The sequence below is a fragment of the Callithrix jacchus genome, chromosome X, assembly GCF_049354715.1.
Source record: "Callithrix jacchus isolate 240 chromosome X, calJac240_pri, whole genome shotgun sequence".
NCBI lineage: Eukaryota > Metazoa > Chordata > Mammalia > Primates > Cebidae > Callithrix > Callithrix jacchus.
The window spans coordinates 95471772-95494001 of record NC_133524.1 but is presented as its reverse complement, the minus strand read 5'-3'; the positions used below and the strand labels follow the sequence as shown (position 1 = coordinate 95494001).

General features: G+C 35.3%; 1 pseudogene; it reads left to right on the top strand.

Moving 5' to 3' along the window:
- The first annotated feature begins 572 nt into the window (after positions 1-572).
- LOC100399062 (splicing factor 3A subunit 3 pseudogene) overlaps positions 573-22230 on the top strand; it is a 31762-nt pseudogene continuing 10104 nt past the window's right edge.

The following is a 22230-nucleotide window of genomic DNA, read 5'->3' as shown; positions in this document are numbered from 1 at the left end:
AAACCTGCCAGAGGCACTACTTGCCCTGCAGGTTTCTTCTCTTATCATCAATTTTAGCTGATGTATTTGTACGTCTTATACTTGTACCATAGTTCATTTCATCCAGAGAGAATTTTGAAGGAATACATGTTGTGTCAAGGGAACCAAGGACAAAATGGGCAAAATGAGACTAATTTTATCATGCAGGGAATGTGGCAGCTGCAGCAAAAAAAGAAGCCACCAGCCAACAGTAAGTTATAAAATCCCAAACTGCTCCTTTTGGAGACTGAGTTTACACCTGACATTGAGAATGTACTGATAGTGCCCTCTGCCCTTTAATAGCAGCACTGTGACTTCCTGATATGTTGCTTTGGCCCTGAAGAATCAGGTCACATAAAACAGGAATGCTCTATACTTAAGCAGCACCTTTTATCCGGGAGGCTAAATCCCCCTTACAACTTCTGGTTCATTAACTCTCATAATACCTTCCCGAGGTGACATGTATAAACCCCATGGTTTATAGATGGGGTAACAGAAAAGTCACAACACAGTTAGCAGACTGGCTCCAAATGTTACAATATATCTTTTCCACAATGGCGGTTGATTGTAGAGCTCTGGGCTCCAAAGATGCAGACATAACAATTCCTAGGAAACTGTCCTGTAAACTGAAATGCCACCGAAATGGTATGCATGCAACTACAGGAAGGAAAAGCATGGGTGCGAATTTAGGGCACACTACCAGAGGCAGCATCTGGGACAGATAGCAAAGATTCAGGAAAGGGAAAGTAAGAGCTATGATCTTAAATCTCAAGTCCAAGGATGAAGCCAATTTAAAAAACAATAGAAGCAGATCTGTATAAGAAGCAGAAGAAGCTATTTGGTCATTAATTACAGCAATTGCAGTTTTGCCAGTTGTCTCTGTGGTTTAAAAAGAATACTGAACATTTAGTGGCTTGGACACTTTTTGTCTCTGATGTCTTCATTATCAAGATAATAATCTCATCAACAACATTATTACCACCAACTTCAAGCTCCTCGTCATTAGAGTAAGGCAGAATCTCCCATTTTTCCCCTTATGGTCTAGATAATAGGCTATGCATTTGTGGACCAAAGTGAAAAATTCAGCTTCTTCTATATGGTAATAAAACAAAAAGAGCATCTGTCTCCTGATGATCACTTAGTAGGCCTTCCCCTTCTGCGGAAGGTGCAGCAACTCTCCTAGCACCAACTCTCATTCTTTTAGCTTATGTTCTGCACAGCAGAGAGATAAAATCTAAACTGTTAGCTGAGGATAGGTTCTTTGGAAAGAATAATTGTCATAGCACATCTAAGAAAAAATAGAGAAAGTTAGTAAAGCTACCTGGATCCTTAGGGAAAACATATTTCCTCGTGTGTGTGTGTCCGCGCATGCACGTGAGTGTGCACGTGTGTGTTGGGAACATAGAGGAAAAGCAAAGGAAAAGAAGAGAATTAAGTTTATCACTAAAACACCAGTGATGGCAGTACAGACACGGCTCCTGAAAATACCATCTAGATAAGTGGACGAGATTGTTTATCACATATTTGTTATACTGGTGTAATATACATCACTTCACATGTAATGAACTCTTTATTCTCACCCTAGAATGATGCCACATAGAATGAGAAATCTTGAATATTTAGAGGCAAAACCTGTCTTTAGGCCTAGAGTTCTGTCTGATATGGCGATAACTACAAAATTATTTTACCAAATTCCTAAATTTAGTTTTATATTTGATGTGTAAAATGTTGTCAAAAGGATTGAGGTTGATGCTCCTAGGGGACTGAAGCAATTGGTGCTCTTCCCTTTTTGTTGTATCATTTGATTTACATTCACCAATGAGTCATTTGAGAGTGATTTTTAAAAGTTATGTCTCCAGTGTCAGGGTATTGCCTCTAGTGGCATTTGACATCTGGGTAATAGGTTCAAACTCACGCTCTGCATCACATCAGAGCCACGTCCTTAGGGTGAGAGTTCTTACCAGACAGAACAAAACATTCCAACCACTCTTATCAGTGACACGTGTATTTGCTACATATCATCTTGATTACTTTTCCTTCATGATCTATAGAATATAACCTATTTGAGGAACAAAGTAATTAAAATATTTGCCCACACTTAACTTCTGATTGGAAGAGGAAAGAACTGGGGTGTGATTAAAAAAATATTTTAAACTATGGATACTCATTGAAATGCTGATGCTTCCTGGGTTTATTTTATTACTCTCCCAAGACCTTGTTTTCCCTCTGCCTTTTTATGAAAGCTTCAAGTGATTCTCTAAAAGGGGCAGCAAAACTGAGTAACAACAGGGCAGAAATTTCTCACTCACTCTCGTGTATTTGGTCCAGTGTTGCCAAGTGTCTTGTAACTTCCATATTTAGAGTACAGTTGCCTGTGTTTTTCATCACTTTGACTAAAAGATGATCTGCCAACAATGTATTGTCTCTTAAATTTAGAAAAAAATTTATCCTAGGTTATCATGGATTTTAGCATTTGGTTCCAAGCATTTGAAATATTGAGCATTTGTTCCAAAATATTTGAAATAAAAATTACTTAATTCCTCAGCGATGCGAAATGCACAAGCAGAGATAAAAAACACGTAAGTTTTACAGAAGTCAAACCTCTATTCTAGATCCGATTTCCCTGCCACTCCTGTGTCCCATTCCTGCCATCAGACTTTGTCTAATATCTTCCTTGAGTGGTTGGACTTCAGCAGATTGGTACTACCATTTCTTTACCAAAGGAGCTTGCTAATGATTTGCATTTTTTCCCTGCTAATTCTTAATGACCCATTTTCACATAATCAGTTGCTAACAGCCAGACAGCAGCTTCTAAAATATCCTGACTGGCCCTGTGCTCACTGCTGCACACTGGGTGTACTTCATTAAAGAGCTGAGGATCTCTCCAATTGCATCGTGGGACTGCACAGTCTACAGAACAAAGGAACCCACAGGAGCATGTATAGCCGCTTGTTACTGGAAAAGATTATAAAGGCAGATCTCTCTGAGGTCTATTTCTTTCTCAATATTCATGTCTGCATCAATATTAGCCTTGAGATGACTGCTGGTGAGTTGAAAAGCTCTGTGAGTTGTCTATCATGAGCAGCAACCTGGAGAAACTGCAATGTTGTTCTTTATAAATAATCACAGCTGCTGCATCCTAAGAGGAACAAATAGGAATTCACTTTGAACAACTGAAATCTCTAGAATTCACAAGTCACATATATTTAAGTCTCTGTACTTTATTTCAAAGAAGTTGAAACATTTTTATTTTACTCTATCCAGTTCACTTTTTTACTTAGTTTTTTAGTTAGTTACTTGCTGTAAACTGAAGGACTATCTCTTGACAATGCTCTCTTTTGCCACCAGATGATGCATGCATTTTGGCAACCATGGTAGATGGGTGTTTATTCCAATTCAGGAAGAATTCCTCATGGGAAGAAGATTTCCTAGGCATTCCAAGTATTATACTTTTAAAGAGACTCCAAGAATTACTTCATGGTCTGCAGTAACACACTAGCTGTGCAGGTTCTTGAGCAGCCAGATGAGTCTTAGATATTGTCAATTTGTGGTTGATTTTAATAAGTGTTCTAGAAAAACTGATGAATAAAGCACTCAGGGCCAAATAGGCATACCTAATGCATGCATATTTGTTGAACCTCACCAGTGCTTTTCATAAGAAACCAAAAGTATGATTTCTGTCATTTTATTTGTGTGTGAATGTGCACTAATATATTAAAATATTTCTTGTATAGTTATCACAAAAACTACAAAAAAGTGAGTCTCAAAAATATAACAGACACAAAAACAAGAAATAAATTATGGGCCAGACGTGGTGGCTCACGCCTATAATCCCAACAGCTTGGGAGGTTGAGGCGGGTGGGTCACAAGCTCAGGAGTTTGAGACCTGCCTGGCCAACATAGTGAAACCCCATCTCTACTAAAAATACAAAACTTAGGCAGGCATGGCAACGCGCACCTGTAGGACCAGCTACTCGGGAAGCTGAGGCAGGAGAATGGATTGAACCCGGGAGGCGGAGTTTGTGTTGAACTGAGATTGCGCCACTACACTCCAGCCTAGGCTGCAGAGAGAGACTGTCTCAAATAAAAAAAAAGAAAAAGAAAAAAAGAAATTCCGAATTACTGCCTTTATTTTAGGAAGAAAGATTTTCACTTCACTCAAAATGAGGTTCTTGAACCTTCTATTTATTTATTCACTCATTCATTTGCTCAATAAATATGTATGTCTATGTTAAGCACTAGATTAGATGACAGACTATGATTGTGAATATAACTCCTAAGTGTCCTGTCCTCATAAAATGTACGTCTTATTTGAGGAAACAGATCATGAACATGCAAAAAAGTATGGAAGATAATCAGATTGTGTTCTGAAGGGAACAGAAGGCGAGTAGTTAAATAGTGATAGGGCTTGGGTGGGAGCAAGAGGTTGTTAATACAGTGAGATGTGAAGAATGAGAAGGAACCAGCTACACAAAAGTGAAGAAAAGAGCATGCCAAGCACAGGTAACTGCCCTGAGCACAGTAGTTTGGTATTTTGAAGGAAGAAAAAGGGAGTCCATGTACAGCAAGAATCCTGACCATGGTCCACAGAATCTGGAACTGCATTTGAGACAAATATACCAAAAGACAGCATAAGGAAGAATAGGGTTATTGTCCACAAGTTCACACTCAGATAGGCCTTGTCTCTCACTTCTGTTATTTGACATTTCTTAACCTTAAATTTATTTAAATTACCTTGAATAAATTTATGACAGCCTATACTGCTTTTATAGATGTAATAAACTTTGGTGGTTAGCCACCTACAGGTTAGAGTAATGTTTTCACTCTATTTGCCCCAATTAACCTCTTGAAACTTCAAAACTTCCCCCTTTATTTCTTATACCCTGAGACATAAGGGATAGGTCTGCTCTCATTTTACCATACAATATAGCCTCTTATTTAATTTAGAAAAATTCGGTTTTGATCTTCATTTCATCCAGATTGAAGACTTTTGATCTTTTTTACTTTGTCTTATTGCATATGCCGTCTATTCCCTTAATTATTCCATGGCCTGTAAAGTTGACCTTTGCATAAGAATTGGTACAGAATGCTTGATGCCATCTCAGGAGTTCAAAAGGCCTCCATACTCCCAAAACACTTTTCTCTAGTAGCCCACCAGTTGGAAAGCAATGTTTATCTTTGTGATTTCTTTGGATTAAATTATTTAAATTATCAAAGAGCCCTGCTGCCTAATTAAGAGTAGTAATATATTAAATCACCATCAACCATTAATTAATTTCTAAAATAAAGCCCTCTCTCAGGGTATGGGATACTGAACAAATTATAGGAGAGGGAATGAAAACCTGGAGATAGGAAATCAGAATTAAATTCCTGGATTGACCTTTTATTTATTCTGTAAGCCTAGACCATATTTGCGCAGGTCTATAACATATTGGTTGAGTGTACAATGTTGGGTTCATACAAACTTCATTAGAATCCTGGCTCCACCACTGACCAGGATAATCTTTAGCTTTTAGGGCCTTCATTTACCTCATCTGTAAAATGAAGGAATCGACTGTGCTTAATTCATAAGTCTATTGAGATAATGAAATGCAATAATGAAGGTAATATGCTTGGCCCAAAGTTAGCCTACAATGCAGTGTTACTATAACTCTTCACCTTTCTGAACATTTTTTCTTGTCTGTAAAATGAAAACAAGATTTCACCAAATCAGAAGGATGCTGAGAAGATTTACAACATTGTGTTTGCAAAATGAATAGCATAGTTTAGAGACAGATAAATATAGAAGCCAGAAAAAAAAATACTGATAGAGGCAGGAGATAATCACTGTGGTTGATGCAGTGCTCTACCGCTCAGATGCTTCAGCTTCTGGAACTGTTGTGAGCAGATATCTCTCATCTTTCAGGCCACTTCAGGGTTCTTTTGGCTGTGTCTGATCTATGTAGTCTTCCCTAGAGCAATTTGTCCTCTATTAGGAAAAAAAACACAAAATCCTGTGCCTAATACCTTTGTCTATTGTAGCACAACATTGAATGGTTATCGCAAATTCTAAAATTCCCATGAAGTCACCTGAGGACTTCCCTGAGATTACATTACAGCCCAACTTCTTCTCAGTTTTGATTTCTTTCTTTTCTTTTGTCAGGTGGAGATTCAAAGAGCATTCTTCAATAAACCTCCTGCAGTTCTTTCTCAGAGTCTTCTTCTAGGGAACCCAATCATGTGTCCTGTTATATCCAAATCTCTTCTTTTGGCCCTAGAGGATGCTACTTAACTTTCATTTGAGATTTGTTGCTATGTCGAATTAATCTCTAAAGATCTCAATATGATCATATTTTGGGCTTGCATTCACACAGAATGCCATCATTTTTTAAATAACCTTTTAAATATAAAATAAAACAGAGATAGAAAACAAACTTACATACAAACAAATATACCTTAATAAAATATTATAGAGCAAACACCCTTGTAAGCCATCAATCAAATCAAAAATTAAAATTTTGACATCAACTCTGCAGCCTCCGTGTGCTTCATCCTATCTAACCACATTGTCCCATTCTCCCCAAAGTAACCACAAAAGTAAAACAATTGCTCACACTTCTTTCTATTTTTATCATCCAAAGATGCATTACTAGATATCATTGTTCAGTCAGTATAATTTTTTAAACTTGATATGTCCTTTAAACCTATTTTATTCTACAAGTCTCTCCTTCATTTAAAATATGTCCTTTATAATTTATCTGTTGCACAATTTGAGTAATTTGATACGTAATTTACCACAGTCCAGATTTTGTTCATTGCATCCTCATGGTGCTGTTGAATGTATTCCTTTCTCTTTGGCATTTCTTGAAAATTGTCAACTGGATTCAAAAGCATGATAAGACTCAAATTTTATCTCTTTGACAGGATCCAGTCATATTGTCGTTTTTCCTCAGGAGACAAAAAAGGTCCTACTCTCTCTCTTTTTGTTGTTAAGAGCTCTTAATGCTCAATATCTACATTTGTTAATTCATTGCCTTTGCAATATGGTGATATTCTAATGCTATCATTTCTTTTTAAATTACTTGCAGTTAGTGTTTTTTAAAGAAAAACTGCTCCAAATATACTAATTGGTTACCCAGTGGTAAAATTTTCATAGAGAAGGAAAGATAAATCCTTGTATCTTTCCCTTTATTTACCAGAAAATGAAGTGTTATTTAGGTTACTTATTTTTATGTGTTAATATCATTATGAAATTATGAATGTAAATATATATGATGGGTTTCATACCATTTTGATTACTAGTTCTATTAAAGCTCAGATTGTCCCATCTTTGCCCAGTAGGAGCCTCTTTAATTTTGCTCCTGAGTTCAATTTGACAGAACCAAAGTAGATTCCTATAGCTTTCTTGCTGTCTGATATAATTACATATTATAAGCTTACCATGTATCCTTCGTTAAAAGACTTTTTATGTGTAGAGAAACGGAATCAGCTATTTCTCCAAAAAGCCCTGTTTTATTTTAGTGGAAAATTGTATTCAAGATCATCACTACAGTGTTGACCATTTTTTCTAGACCTTTTCTAGTGATAAAGATAGGAAATAATATATGTGTATATACATATAATTTATATATGTTATATGGATCAACATATATGTTATATGTAATAGTATAATTGCATATTAAAATATGTAGAAAATGTACCTTATATATAAATTAGATGTTCACAATTTGTGAAATGTGCATGTATGAAAATTTTACATGCAAGTTATACATATAGTTTTTTCTCTCTGTACATAATTATTTGTGAGTTTATTTCAGTACTTCCGATTCTAATGCAATAATACGAGGCAAAAATACGAGTAAATTTATTATTTACTATTTTATATCTCCTTTTTCCTACATGAATAACTGTGCTTCTGAAACCACAGCAGATGATAGAATTAAACCAGTGCATAAGTGCTCATTTGCTTGATCCAATGACATAAAAACAGTCCCAGAATAACAAGACTAAAACTGTCATCCCAATACAATGATTGAAAATGTATATATTTTTGTATATGGCATCTCCCCATATCCTCTTTATTTTACAATTATGTTGTATCTACTTAAATATATCTTATATAACCATCTGTTTACATGCTTTTTTTATTTACTCATACTTCCACAGGTCCTTATGTATTAAGTGATCACCACTGGTAAATATGTTGCTGTCTCTCCTAGTAGTTTTGGTTGTTTGAAACTTATTCTTCAGATTTCTCAGAAAGTGATCTGAAAAAGATATTCTTCAAGTTCTTGCATGTTGATGACATTTTTTGCTCTTTACTCTTAAAATTAGTTCTTCTGGAGGCAAAATCTTGGCCTTCATTTTCTTTTCTTGAGCACCTTAAATATGTCATCCTATTTGTTTATAGCATAAAGCATTATAAAAATCTCTAATGATAATCTAATTTTCATTTCATTATAAGTTCCATGTTTTTTTTTTAAATCTACCTGCCCAGAAGACTTTTATTTATTTATTCTTCTTTTTTGCTTAAAGTCCAATAATTTTACTTGAATATATGACTAGGGCTGTTTCTTGTGCTCTTTTCCCAGCACCAAAGGGTGAGTATAATGCAAGCCCGAAAAGATGCCTTTAGTCATCACTGTTTTGAGCAGTTTGCTCAAAAGGTCAAGAGGATATAACTATCCATCTACCTATATAAAGAGTCTATAAACTGGTGAAATGCCAGTGATTTCTACTCTTTTACTTACTCACCAGTCTGTGGACTTTGACTTTCTCATCATGAACATTCATTTTTTCCCTTTGTGTGGAAATCTTGATAAGCAAATACAAATTTTTGTGTCCTAGGGGACAATCACAACAGTTAGCATATTCATTAATTTAATTAGAACATTGTTTACACTTTTGCTGTCAACTATAATTATTTGTTTATTTGAACCAAAGTTACCTGACTTCATTAGAAGCATCAGTAGCTGTCAGTAAATGAAAGTGTGCTTGACTTTCATAATTAAGTGTAAATTTAAGAGGCTTGTATGGTAGGCGATGTTTTCAAAAGGTGACAAAAGAAATCAAGGACAGGGTCCTAGTTAAACTTAACCTTTGTGATAAAGTTAAGGATGGGGCTCTAATTAGTATAGATGCTGCTTTCTGACAATACTCCTCATTTGTTCTTTAGTTCAAAAGTTCATTGCTTAGCCTTTCCCTTTTCAAAATAGAGTATGTTCAAGTTAGTTAATGAAGTCCCTGCATGTAGATTTTATAGAATGTCATTCCACTTTGAAAATGGCATTATCTCTCTGGTCCAACCTAGAAAAAATAATATTGATCAAAAAGAAAAAAACCTGAAGTTCCTTCTTCTGATCATCCTTTATCATTAATAGAAAATTAATGTGTGGTAAAGAGGATAAATTTAGAGTCAGAAGACTTGGATTTTGAACTCTGTTTCCATTAATTACCAGCAAAGTAAACTTGAATGAGTTACTAAACCTGTCTGTGCTGCAGTATCATCATCTGAAAAGTGAAAGACGTTGACATATTTGTTTTTTTTTCAAATAAAATACTGAATGGGAAAAATAGTGCAAACTTTACAATGATAGATAATTTCTTTGTATAATTTTTTTCAAGGGCTTATGATGGAGTTTCAAAGTGAACATGATAACCTGCTGTTGAGTAGGATTTGTTAAAGTATTTTCTGCAGAAACATATCAAGCAATTAATATTTGAAAACACATTTTATGCGTTATGTGGTGGCAGAAAAAACATGTTCGAGATCATATGCCCATCCCCCAATGCAATAGCAATATTAGTTAAATTCATTACAAATTATATTGTCTCTTTTGGATTGGCTTGGGAATTATTTTCTACAAGTGATGTATCCATCCTTTCACCTTAAAAAGTACTACCTAGCCAATGAGACTGAATTTTTAAATTAATGGCTTGGGATTGATCAGTAGCCTTAGGATCATCCTTTTTAAAAAAATTCTTATTTGTGTGTTTGTTTTCGAGACTGTGTTTCACTTTGTCCAGGCTGAATTGCAGTAGAATGATTACAACTCACTGCAGCCTCCCAGGCTGAAGTGATCCTCCCATCTTGGCCTCTGAAGTAGCTGGGACTATAGACGTGTACCACCAGGCCTGGCTAATATTTAAAATATTATTTGTAGAGATGGAGTTTTGCCATATTGCCCAGACTGGTCTCAAACAAACTCCCGGCTCAAATGATCCACCCACTTGGCCTCTCAAAGTGCTGAGATTACAGGTGTGAGCCAGAATACCCAGCAGACTCAACATTGTTTATACTAGTTCTTGCTGATATAAGCAGGGCCTGGATGCCAACAAAACTATGAAGAAAACCAAGTTTCTCTTTGACTATTTTCCTATACACGTGACCCCCATTGGCATCTTCTTTTTGGCATGTGCCCACCCAGTTGCCTATTTTCTAGCCAGCTTCTGTTCTAACCTGGATGTTAACTCAGTAGATACCTAATAATTGGGATGTTAGAAAATAACCAGTTTAAGGCACTTATCCTCTCAATGTTATTAGTGTTTTATGAGGGGGAAAGAGAAGGGCCTAAAAAGGTGAACTGTAAAGGTGAATGATTGGTAGGTGGTTATATTATGTGAGAAAATAATTATTTTACCAAATCATTTTTCTTTTTAAGTACAAGAAGTGCAGAATTTTGAATCAGATCTCTCCAAAACAAGAGAGCTATAGAAGAAACAAATTAAAAAAACGTATAAAACCCTGATGTTGACTTATTTTCCTGTGGTTTGTTTTTTTCTCACAAACATAGAGCATAGAGTAAGAACTGAATTAAATTCAGGCACTAATTATTTAGGTTCTTATTAGTCCTAGTATTACTCTAAATGGCAATGCAGAATATGTTAATGATGGTCAAAGGCTGCTGAAAAGAATGAGCAGATCCTGTTTTGTGCCAAAATTCATAACAAAGAAAGGGACTTGTACATAAAGAATAAGAATTCACACCTAGTCCCCTGAATATCACTTAGTTCATGTTCACAGCTAATATCACCAAAGTCTACAATTCTTTGAGCTCATAACTAGGAGTTAAGATAAAAATGCAATTCTGAGCAAAGTAGGCAGCCTTGGACCCTGCCTTATGCATTGGTACCAAGCTCTTTTCCTGATACAAAGCCGCCATTATAGGGATTATAGTCCTGGGACCAGTTTCACTGACTCTCATAAGACATAGGATTTTATTATTGACTGTGGGAAGCTTCAAAAAGCACAAAAAGGTGCATTACTGTGAATGTCACTGTCTTAGTGAAGTTAAGTTTATTTGAGAAAGTTTCTGAATATAAAGGACTAGAATTGGTAATCCAAAGTCAACTCTTCCCCAAGCCCACCAAGAGTCACCTTCATTTAGTATCATTAGAAATAAATTCTGCCTCATATTCTTTCCTTAATTATCTACTTAATAGCTGATTCTCAATCTGATATACTCTTCCTGGTTGCTCTTACCTTCACTGAATAACCATTGTTTGTTTTGGTGCATAATGCTGCCTGGAAAGCTGGGACTATTTACTCCTTTATGTCATCCTGCTGCCAATACTTCTGCTTATATGGAGGAGATGATGTAGAAATATTTACTTCATCTTTATTACATATACACAGCAAAGTAGTTCTAAGTATTTAAAACATACATTAGTAGACTTTAATAAAAATTACAAGTAATAAAAGGAAATTACAATATACAAAAAAAGAGTGTAAAAGTGTATCCTAAGTATGACCATACACAAATAGTTCAAATGAAAAGTATCTTAAGCTCTTTGTGTGTATTTATTTATTTACTTATTTTAATTTTTAATTTTGGGGGCAAATAATAGATGTATATACTTAGGGGACACATGAGATACTCTTACACAGCCATGCAACACCCAAGAATTATATCATGGTAAATGGTTATCCATGCCCTAAAGTGTTTCTCTTTTATATTACAAAAAACAGTTAACTACTGTAGTTATTTTTAAATGTATAATAAAATTATTATTGACTATATTCACCCTACTTGGGCTATCAAGTATTTTGTGTTGTTTATTCTTTCTAATCACTTTTTGTACCCACTGGTCACCAACACCTCCCCGCTTAACTACTTTCCCCAGCCTCTGGTAACCATTCTTCTATTCTCTACCTCCATGAGTTCAATTGTTTTAATTTTTAGCCCCTACAAATAAGTGAGAACAGGTAACATTTGTCTTTCTCTGCCTGGCTCATTTCACTAAATATAATGATCTCCAGTTCCATCAATGTTGTTGAAAATGACTAGATCTCATTCTTTTTTTGACTGAATACTATTCCATTGTGTATATGTATCAGATTTTCTTTATTCATGTTTCTATTGATAAATCTTAGGTTGCTTCCAAATACTGGCTATTTGGGAGTGCAGATATCACTTTGATAAACTGATTTCTTTTATTTTGGGTGTATATTTGACAGTGATATTGCTGGATCACATGCTCATAAGATCATAGCTCATGGTTTTTGTTTTGTTTATGAATCCCCAAACTCTTCTCCATAGTGGTTATACTAATTTACATTCCCACCAGCAGTGTACAAGCATTCCTTTTTTTTCCACATCTTTGCCAGCATGTTTTATTATGTGTCTGTTGGATATGTCACTTTAACTGAGGTGAGATGATATTTCATTGCAGTTGTGATTTGCATTTCTCTGATAATCGATGATGTTGAGCACCCTTTTATATGCTAGGCTGCTATTTGCATGCCTTCTTCTAAAACATGTCTATTCAAATCTTTTGCTCATTTTTAAATCAGATTATTAGATTTTTTCCTAAAGAGTTAGTTGCTTGAGAGTCTTACGTGTTCTGGTTATTAATCCCCTGTAAGATGGGTAGTTTGCATACATTTTTCTCCCATTCTGTAGGTTATCTCTTTACCTTGTTTATTGTTTCCTTTGCTGTGCCGAAGCTTTTTAACTTGATGTGATTCCATTGATGTATTTTTGCTTGGGTTGCCTATGCTTGTGGGGTATTGCTCAAAATTTTTTTGCCCAGATCAATGTCCTGGAGACTTTCTTCAGTGTTTTCATTAAATAGTTTTATAGTTAGGGATATTAGATTTAAGTCTTTAATCAATTTTATTTGATTTTTGTATATACCAACAGCTAGAGGTTAGTTTCATTCTGCCGCATATGGATATTCAGTTTCCCCAGCAACCAATGTAAGTTTTTTGAAACTTTGTCAAAAATGCTTTCACTGTAAGTGTATGGATTTGTTTCTGGATGCTCTATCCTGTTCTATTCATTTATATGTCTGTTTTGCTACTACTCTGTAGCATAATTTGATGTCAGATAATGTAATTCATTCAGTTTTTTTCTTTTTGCTCAAATTAGCTTTGGTGATTCTGGGTCTTTGTTGGCTCCATAGAAAATTTAAGACTGTTTTCTCTATTTCTGTGATGATTGTCATTGGTATTTTGATAGGGATTGCATCGAATGTATAGATTGCTTTGCATAGTATGAACATTTTAACAATCTTGTTTCTTCCAATTTGTTAACATGGAATATTTCTCTATTTCTTTGTGTCTTCTTCAATTTCATTAATCAGTGTTTATTTTTTAAATTTCTTTTGTGTTGTAGAGATCTTTTACTTTTGGGAATAAGCTAATTCCTATGTATTTAATTGTATTGATTATGGTAAAGGGAATTAATTCTTTTATTATTTTTTCAGATTGCTCAGTGTTGGCATGTAGAAATGCTGCTGATATTTGAATGATGATTTTGTATCCTGCAACTAAATTTGGTGATCAGTTTTAACAGCTTTTTGCTGGACTTATTGTTTTTTTCAAATATAAGCTCATATCATATGTAAACAAAGATAATTTGACTTCTTCCTTTCCAATTTGGATGCCCTTTACTTCTTTTTCTTGTCTGATTGCCTTAGCTAAGACTTCCAGTACTGTGTTTAATAACAGCAATGAATGTGGGCATATCTGTCGTTATCCAGCTCTTAGAAGAAAGACTTTCAGTTTTTCCTCATTTAATACCAAACTAGCTTTGGATCTGTCATATATGGCTGCTATTATGTTGAGATATATTTCTCCTATATCCAGTATATTGAGGATTTTTGTCATGAAGGCATGTTGAATTTTATCAAAATATTTTTTCAGAATCAGTTGAAATGATCACGTGCATTTGGTTCTTCATTCTGTTGATACAATGTTTTACATTAATCAATTTGCATATGTTGAACTGTTATTGCATCCCTGGAATAAATCACGCGTGGTCATGATGAATAATCTTTTTAATGTATTATATAATTTGGTTTGCTAGTATTTTGTTCAGGTATTTTTGCATCAGTATTCATCAGAGATACATGCTTGTAGTTTTCTTTGATGTATCTTTTTTTTTTTTTTTTTTTGGTTGTGGAATCAGGGTAATATGGGCCTCATTGAATAAGCTTGGAAGTATTCCTTCCAATATTTCTTTGAAATAGTTTGAATAGGTTGGTATTAGTTCTTCTTTAGCAGTTTGGTAGAATTCAGCAGTGAAGCCACTGGGTCCTAGACATTCTTTGTTGGAAGAATTTTTATTACAACTTTGATCTCATTACTTGTTTTTGGTCTGTTCAGGTTTTGGATTTTTTTTTTTCAATTTTGATAGGTCGTGTGTGTCTAGGAACTTAACCATTTCCTCCAGATTTTCCAATTTATTGGCATATAGTTGCTCACAGTAGCTGCTAATGATCCCTTAAGTTTCTGAGGTCTCAGTTGAAATGTCTCCTTTTTCAACTCTGATTGCATTTAGATCTTCTCTCTTTTTTTCTTAGCCTGAATAGGGTTTGCCAATTTTACTTATCTGTTCAAGAAATGGATTTTTATTCCTTTGATCTTTTATATTGTTTTCTTTGTTTCAATGTCATGTATTTCTGCTCTGATGTTTATTTTTTCTTTCCTCTACTAATTTTGGGTTTTATTTGCTCTTACTTTTCTAGTACATTTTTTATTTTTAGATGAAGTCTTGCTCTTGTTGCCCAGCCAGGAGTACAGTGGCACAATCTCAGCTCACAGCAACCTCCTCCTCCCAGATTCAAACAATTTTCCTGTCTCAGCCTCCTGAGCACTGGGACTACAGCCATGTGCCACCATGTCTGGCTAATTTTTTGTATTACTTGTATTTTTAGTAGAGACGGGGTTTTTCCATGTTGGTCAGGCTGTTCTCAAACTCCCGACCTCAGGTGATCCACACGCCTTGGCATCCCAAAGGGCTGGGATTACAAGAGTGAGCCACCATGCCCGGCCACTTTTCTAGTTCTTTAAAATACATCATTAGGTTATTCATTTAAAGTTTTTCAAATTTTTTGATGTAGGCTCTTATAGCTATCACGTTCTCTCTTACTACAGTTTTCACTGAATCTTATAGGTTTTGGTATGTTGTGTTTCCATTATCATTTGTTTCAAAATTTTTTAAATTTCATTGTTAATTTTTTCATTGATCCACTGGTCATTCAGGAGCAGATTATTTAATTCCCATATGTTTGTACATTTTCTAAAATGCTCTTGTTGATGCCTAGTTTTGTTTCATTGTGGCCAGAGAAAATACTTGACATTATTTTAATTTTTGAACGTTTTCAGACTTGTTTTGTGACCTACGTATAGCCTATCTTTGAGAATGATTCATGTGCTGCAGAAAAAAATGTGAATGATTCAGGCATTGAATAAAATATTCTGTAAATATTATTAGATCTATTTTTTCTCATGTAGATTATGTCCATTGTTTCTTTGTTGATTTTATGTCTGGAAGACCTGCCCAATGCTGACAATAAGGTCTTGAAGTCTCCAGTTATTATTGTATCATATTCTATCTCTCTATCTCTAATAATATTTTATATATATATATGTGTGTGTGTGTGTGTGTGTGTGTGTGTGTGTGTGTGTGTGTGTCAGTGTTGGCTGCATATATGTTTCCAACTGTTATACCCTCTTGCTGAATTGACTCTTTTTATCATGTGGAGTCTTGCATCAAGGTGAGGGTCCAAATCACTATCTGAACCCTTTACAATATCTGTAAAAAAATTGAAATACTTAGGAATATACCTAATCAAGGAGATGAAAGACCTCCACAAGAAAAACTACAAAATATTGCTGAAAGAAATTACAGATGATACAAACAAATGGGAACACACTTCATGCTCATGGATGGGTAGAATTAATATTGTGAAAATGATCATTCTGCCAAAAGTGATCTACAAACATAGCAATTCCCATCAAAATACCACCATCATTTCTCACAAAATTAGAAAAAACAATTCTCAACTACATATGGAACCAAGAAAGAGCCCACATAGCCAAAGCAAGACTAAACAAAAAGAACAAATCTGGAGGCATCACATTACCTGACTTCAAACTATACTATAAGGTTGTAGTCACCAAAACAACATGGTACAGGTATAAAAATAGGCACAGAGGCCAATGGAACAGAATAGAGAACCCAGAAATAAACCCAAATACTTGCTGCCAAGTGATCTTCAACCAAGCAAACAAAAACATAAAGTGAGAAAAGACACTCTTTTTAGCAAATGGTGCTGGAATGATTCACTAGCCACATGTAGGAGCATGTACCTGGATCCTCATCTCTCACTCTATAAAAAACTCAATTCAAGATGGATTAAGGACTTAAATCTAAGACCTGAAATTATAAACATTCAAGAAGATAACATGGGCAAAACCCTTCTAGACATTGGCTTAGGCAAGAATTTCATAACCAAGAACCCAAAAGCAAATGCAATTAAAAACAATGATAAACTGCTGGTAATTAATTAAACCAAAAAAGTTTTGTATAGCAAAAGTAATAGTCAGCAGTGTAAACAAACAACCCACAGAGTGAGAAAAAAAATCTTCTCAATCAGTACATCTGACAAAGGACTAATATCCAAAATCTACAATAAACACAAACAAATCAACAAGAAAAAAAACACACACACACAATTCCATCCAAAAGTAGGCTGAGAACCCAAATAGACAATTCTCAAAAGAAGATATACAAATTACCAACAAACACAAGATAAAATGCTCAACATCACTAATGATCAGGGAAGTAGAAATCAAAACCATAGTGAGATATCACCTTACTCCTGTAAGAATGGCCATAAAGGAAAAAGCAGATATTGATGTGGCTATGGTGAACAGGGAACACTTCTACACTCCTGGTGGGAACATAATCTAGTGAAACCACTATGGAAAACAGTGTGGAGATTCTTTAAGGAACTAGAAGAAGAAATACTATTTGATCCATTAATGTCACTACTGGGTATCTATCCAGAAGAAAGGAAATCATTCTATGAAAACGATACTTTTACACATGTTTACAACAGCAAAATTTGCAATTGCAAAAATGTGGAACCAACCCAAATGCCCATCAATCAATGAATGGATAAATAAACTGTGGCACATATATAAGGTCAAATACTACATAGCCATAAAAATGAATGAATTAATGGCATTCACAGTGACCTGGATGAGATTGGAGACTGTTATTCTAAGTGAAATAACTCAGAAATAAAAATATTGTATGGTCTCACTCATAAGTAGAAGCTAAGCTATGAGGATGCAAAGGGATAAGAATGACACAATGGACTTTGGGGACTCAGGAAGAAAGGGGGGGAGAGAGTGAGGGATAAAAGACTATTAAAAGGGTGCAATGTATACTGCCTGGGTGCTAGGTGCAAAAAAATCTCACAAATTACCACTAAAGAACTTACTCATGTAATCAAGCACCACCTGTTCCCCAATAACTATGGAAAATTTTTTAAAAGGTCAGATTTTCCTCCAGGGTTTTCATGGTGCCAGTTCTCACATTTAAGTCTTTACCCATCTGGAGTTAATCTTAGTGCAAGGTGTCAGGAAGGGGTCCAGTTTCTGCTTTCTGCACATGGCTAGCCAGTTTTCCCAACACCATTTATTAAACAGGGAATCCTTTCCCCATTGCTTGCTCTTGTCAGGTTTATCAAAGATTGTATGGTTGTAGATATGTTGTGTTGCCACCGATGCCTCTGTTCTGTTCCACTGGTCCATATCTCTGCCTTGGTACCGGTACCACACTGTTTCGACTACTGTAGCCCTGCAGTATAGCCCAAAGTCCGGCAGTGTGATGCCTCCTGCTGTGTTCCCTTTGCTTAAAATTGACTTGGCCATGCGGGCTCTCCTTTGGTTCCATATGAAGTTCATGGTAGTTTTTCCCAGTTCTGTGAAGAAAGTCAATGGTAGCTTGATGGGGATAGCGCTGACTCTGTAAATCACTTTGGACAGTATAGCCATTTTCACAATATCGATTCTTCCCAACCATGAACATGGAATGCTTCTCCATCTGTTTGTGTCCTCTCTCATTTCGCTGAGCAGTGGTTTGTAGTTTTCCTCGAAGAGGTCCCCCACACTCCTTGTAAGCTGTATTCCTAGGTATTCCATTCTTTTTGTAGCAATTGTGAATGGCAGTTCATTCTTGATTTGGCTCTCTTTAAGTCTGTTATTGGTGTATAGGAATGCCTGCAATCCCTGCAAATTGACCTTATATCCTGAGACCCTGCTGAAGTTGCCCATCAGTTTCAGGAGTTTTTGGGCTGATGTGATGGGGTCCTCTAGATTTACTATCCCATTCAAGACATAGGAGTAGGCAAGGACTTCATGAACAAAACACCAAAAGCATTGGCAACAAAAGCCAAAATAGACAAATGGGACCTAATCAAACTCCACAGCTTCTTCATGGCAAAAGAAACAGTCACTAGAGTGAATTGGCAACCAACAGAATGGGAAAAAATTTTTGCAGTTTACCCATCTGACAAAGGGCTGATATCCAGAATTTACAAAGAACTCAAACAGATTTACAGGAAAAAAAACAAGCCCATTCAAAAATGGGCAAAGGATATGAACAGACACTTTACAAAAGAAGACATACATGAGGCCAACAAACATGAAAAAATGCTCATCATCACTGATCATTAGAGAGATGCAAATCAAAACCACACTGAGATACCATCTCGTGCCAGTTAGAATGGTAATCATTAAAAAATCTGGAGACAACAGATGCTGGAGAGGATGTGGAGAAATAGGAACACTTTTACACTGCTGGTGGGAGTGTAAATTAGTTCAACCATTGTGGAAGACAGTGTGGCAATTCCTTAAGGCCTTAGAAATAGAAATTCCATTTGACCCAGCAATCCCATTACTGGGTATATATCCAAAGGACTATAAATCGTTCTACTATAAGGACACATGCACACGAATGTTCACTGCAGCACTGTTTGCAATAGCAAAGACCTGGAATCAACCCAAATGCCCATCGATGATAGACTGGACTGGGAAAATGTGGCACATATACACCATGGAATATTATGCAGCAATCAAAAAAGATGAGTTTGTGTCCTTTGTAGGGACATGGATGAATCTGGAGAACATCATTCTCAGCAAACTGACACAAGAACAGAAAATGAAATACCGCATATTCTCACTCATAGGCGGGTGATGAACAATGAGAACACATGGACACAGGGAAGGGAGTACTACACACTGGGGTCTATTGGGGGCAATAGGGGAGGGACAGAGGGTGGGGGGAGCTGGGGAGGGATAGCCTGAGGAGAAATGCCAAATGTGGGTGAAGGGGAAGAAGGCAGCAAAACACACTGCCATGTGTGTACCTATGAAACTATCTTGCATGTTCTTCACATGTACCCCAAAACCTAAAATGCAATAAAAAAAAAGGTCAGATTTTATGCTTTCATTATTCTGCCAGTCACACCCTCTGTATGTGAGTTAGTGAACTGGTGAGGGAATCGGTGAACACACAGGTATCTAATTCATTATCTTAGCCATATTTCCTGGCACAGACTGTGGTTTGCTCAAGCATGGTAGGTTGTTCACTGTGGTTATTTAGTCAGTAAGCCAATACCCCTTTATTCATTTTAGTCTAAGCATAAATAATTGTTTTTTTGTTAATTCTTGGGAGCACACAAACTATTGAGCAGGAACTAATTAAATTTAGGTATTTTATAACATCTGTCCCTATAATGTTCCAATTGAAATAATTTTCTCTTACATATCGTTGTTTGTGTTTAAGAAAAAGAAATAATATTATTCCAAAAACTAGGTAAAATTGTATTTCAAAAACTATAGGAGGGTATGAAAGACTGTTGCTTGTGAACTTTCTCTTTTTCTCTCTGTGTCTACAAACACACACACACACACACACACACACACACACACAGAGAGAGAGAGAGAGAGAGAGAGAGAGAGAGTATTAAATGGAAAAGCTGCAGGCTGGACAACTTAGTCATACTAACTTATTTTCTTTTTAAAACTCTTAAGAACCAGGAAATATAATATGCATCTTTTGCATTCCTGACCATGCCAGCTAATGTAATTAAAATTCGCCAGAGAAAAATGGGATAGTACAGCTAAGGTGTATGTTTGTATATATATGCTCTCAGCAATAAAAATGTTTTACAAAAAGAAACCCAAACAATGTAATGTGATTCTGTAAGTTATTATCATTTGAGGAAATGAAGCTTAATGTACCAGTTTTGCAACTTCCTGTAACTCAACCTATTTCAAAATTTAAAAAAGCAAAAAATAACTTACTGAAAAATATATAGTGTGTATATTTTTTAAAAAAAACCCTCTACAATAACTAATGATTTGCAGAGGAAATAATGATCAGAGATAGAGTCAACTGAATTTTCTAGTAATCCCAAGTGGTTTTTTTCCCTACAGACTTTATAAAATGGTTAGAGAGGTTACATTGTGCCAGATATTATGCATGGCCAATTTATTCATATTATCAGTTATTTGTATTTATAAAATTCATTATATTATATAACCATGAGCATCTGAATTAGATTATAAGATTTATGACCATAGAAGTGGCTCTTTACTCTTTGTTTTAGCATAGAGCATCATCCCTGGTGAATAGTAGTAGCTTAACAATTTTTTTTATGGTTGGATGAAATTTATCTGTTTTTATATTAGATATAGCTTGGAATTAATTGCTTAGTATCCATTTATTATTTCTAAGAGCCCTCCAAATTCATTTTGATAAATTTCCTCTTCCCCACTAGACACAATCTGGTGTGAAAAAAAACCAGCATCTACGAGTATATACTGTGCAATTAGTAGCTCCCTCTCTGGAATTCTACTTGAGCTAAAAGACAAAAATACTAAAAGCAGTTGCCATTGTTTCGTCATAGCAGTTAACTCTTGACCGAAATGACTGCAACAGACTATGGTAGTTGATACTTAAATTCTAGATTTTCATCTCTCTTAGTGTTACTACCACTAATGTGAGCTCCGCACATGCTTATTAAGAATAAAGTCTAACTTTTTCAGTTTCATTTACATCTATGTGTGGCATGTAACAAAGTTTGGGCCAAAGACATGAGAAGAAGTAAGATGTGAAATTTCTGAGATGTATCCTTAAAGTTAGTAAACAACCCACTTCTTCCTCCTTTCCATTATTCTACTACTTGCAATATTGTCAAAATGATGAGCTTGGACTATGCATAAGGGGAATATCCTACTGTTTACAGAGAAACAGGATAAAATAATTCTGGATCCATGGATAACCCGATATATAGACACACACAGACAGACAGACAGACACACACACACACACACACACACACAAATAGTAGGTAATGTTATCACAGTTTCATTATAAACTGATGGCTCAGATAAACAGGAATTAGTAAATAAATAGAACATTAGAAATGCAAATATAATAAACTTTATCAAATGCTCAACAAATAGAGAACATACAGTCTTTTCAGTTACATAAGGAAAAGTTACAAATTTGAGTATATACCAGAATATTTTAACAAAATTCTAAGAATAGATAACATGTGCATCAAAATCAATAAACATGATGTAAATGAATTAGAAGCTAATATTAAGAATTTTTGAAATCCCAAAATGCACCGCTAAGTAACTTACAGTTTAAATAAAAATTTACAATGAAAGTTAAAGAATATTTATAATTTAATATTAATAAAAACACTATGTCAAGAAACATTTTTAAGAAAAACTTTAAAATCCAGAAATATACAGAGAATAATATAAAATATTCTTGCATAATATAAAAGTTAACTTTTTTTTTTTTTTAGATGGAGTTTCGCTCTTGTTACCTAGGCTGGAGTGCAATGGCGTGATCTCAGCTCACCGCAACCTCCGCCTCCTGGGTTCAGGCAATTCTCCTGTCTCAGCCTAGCCAGCTA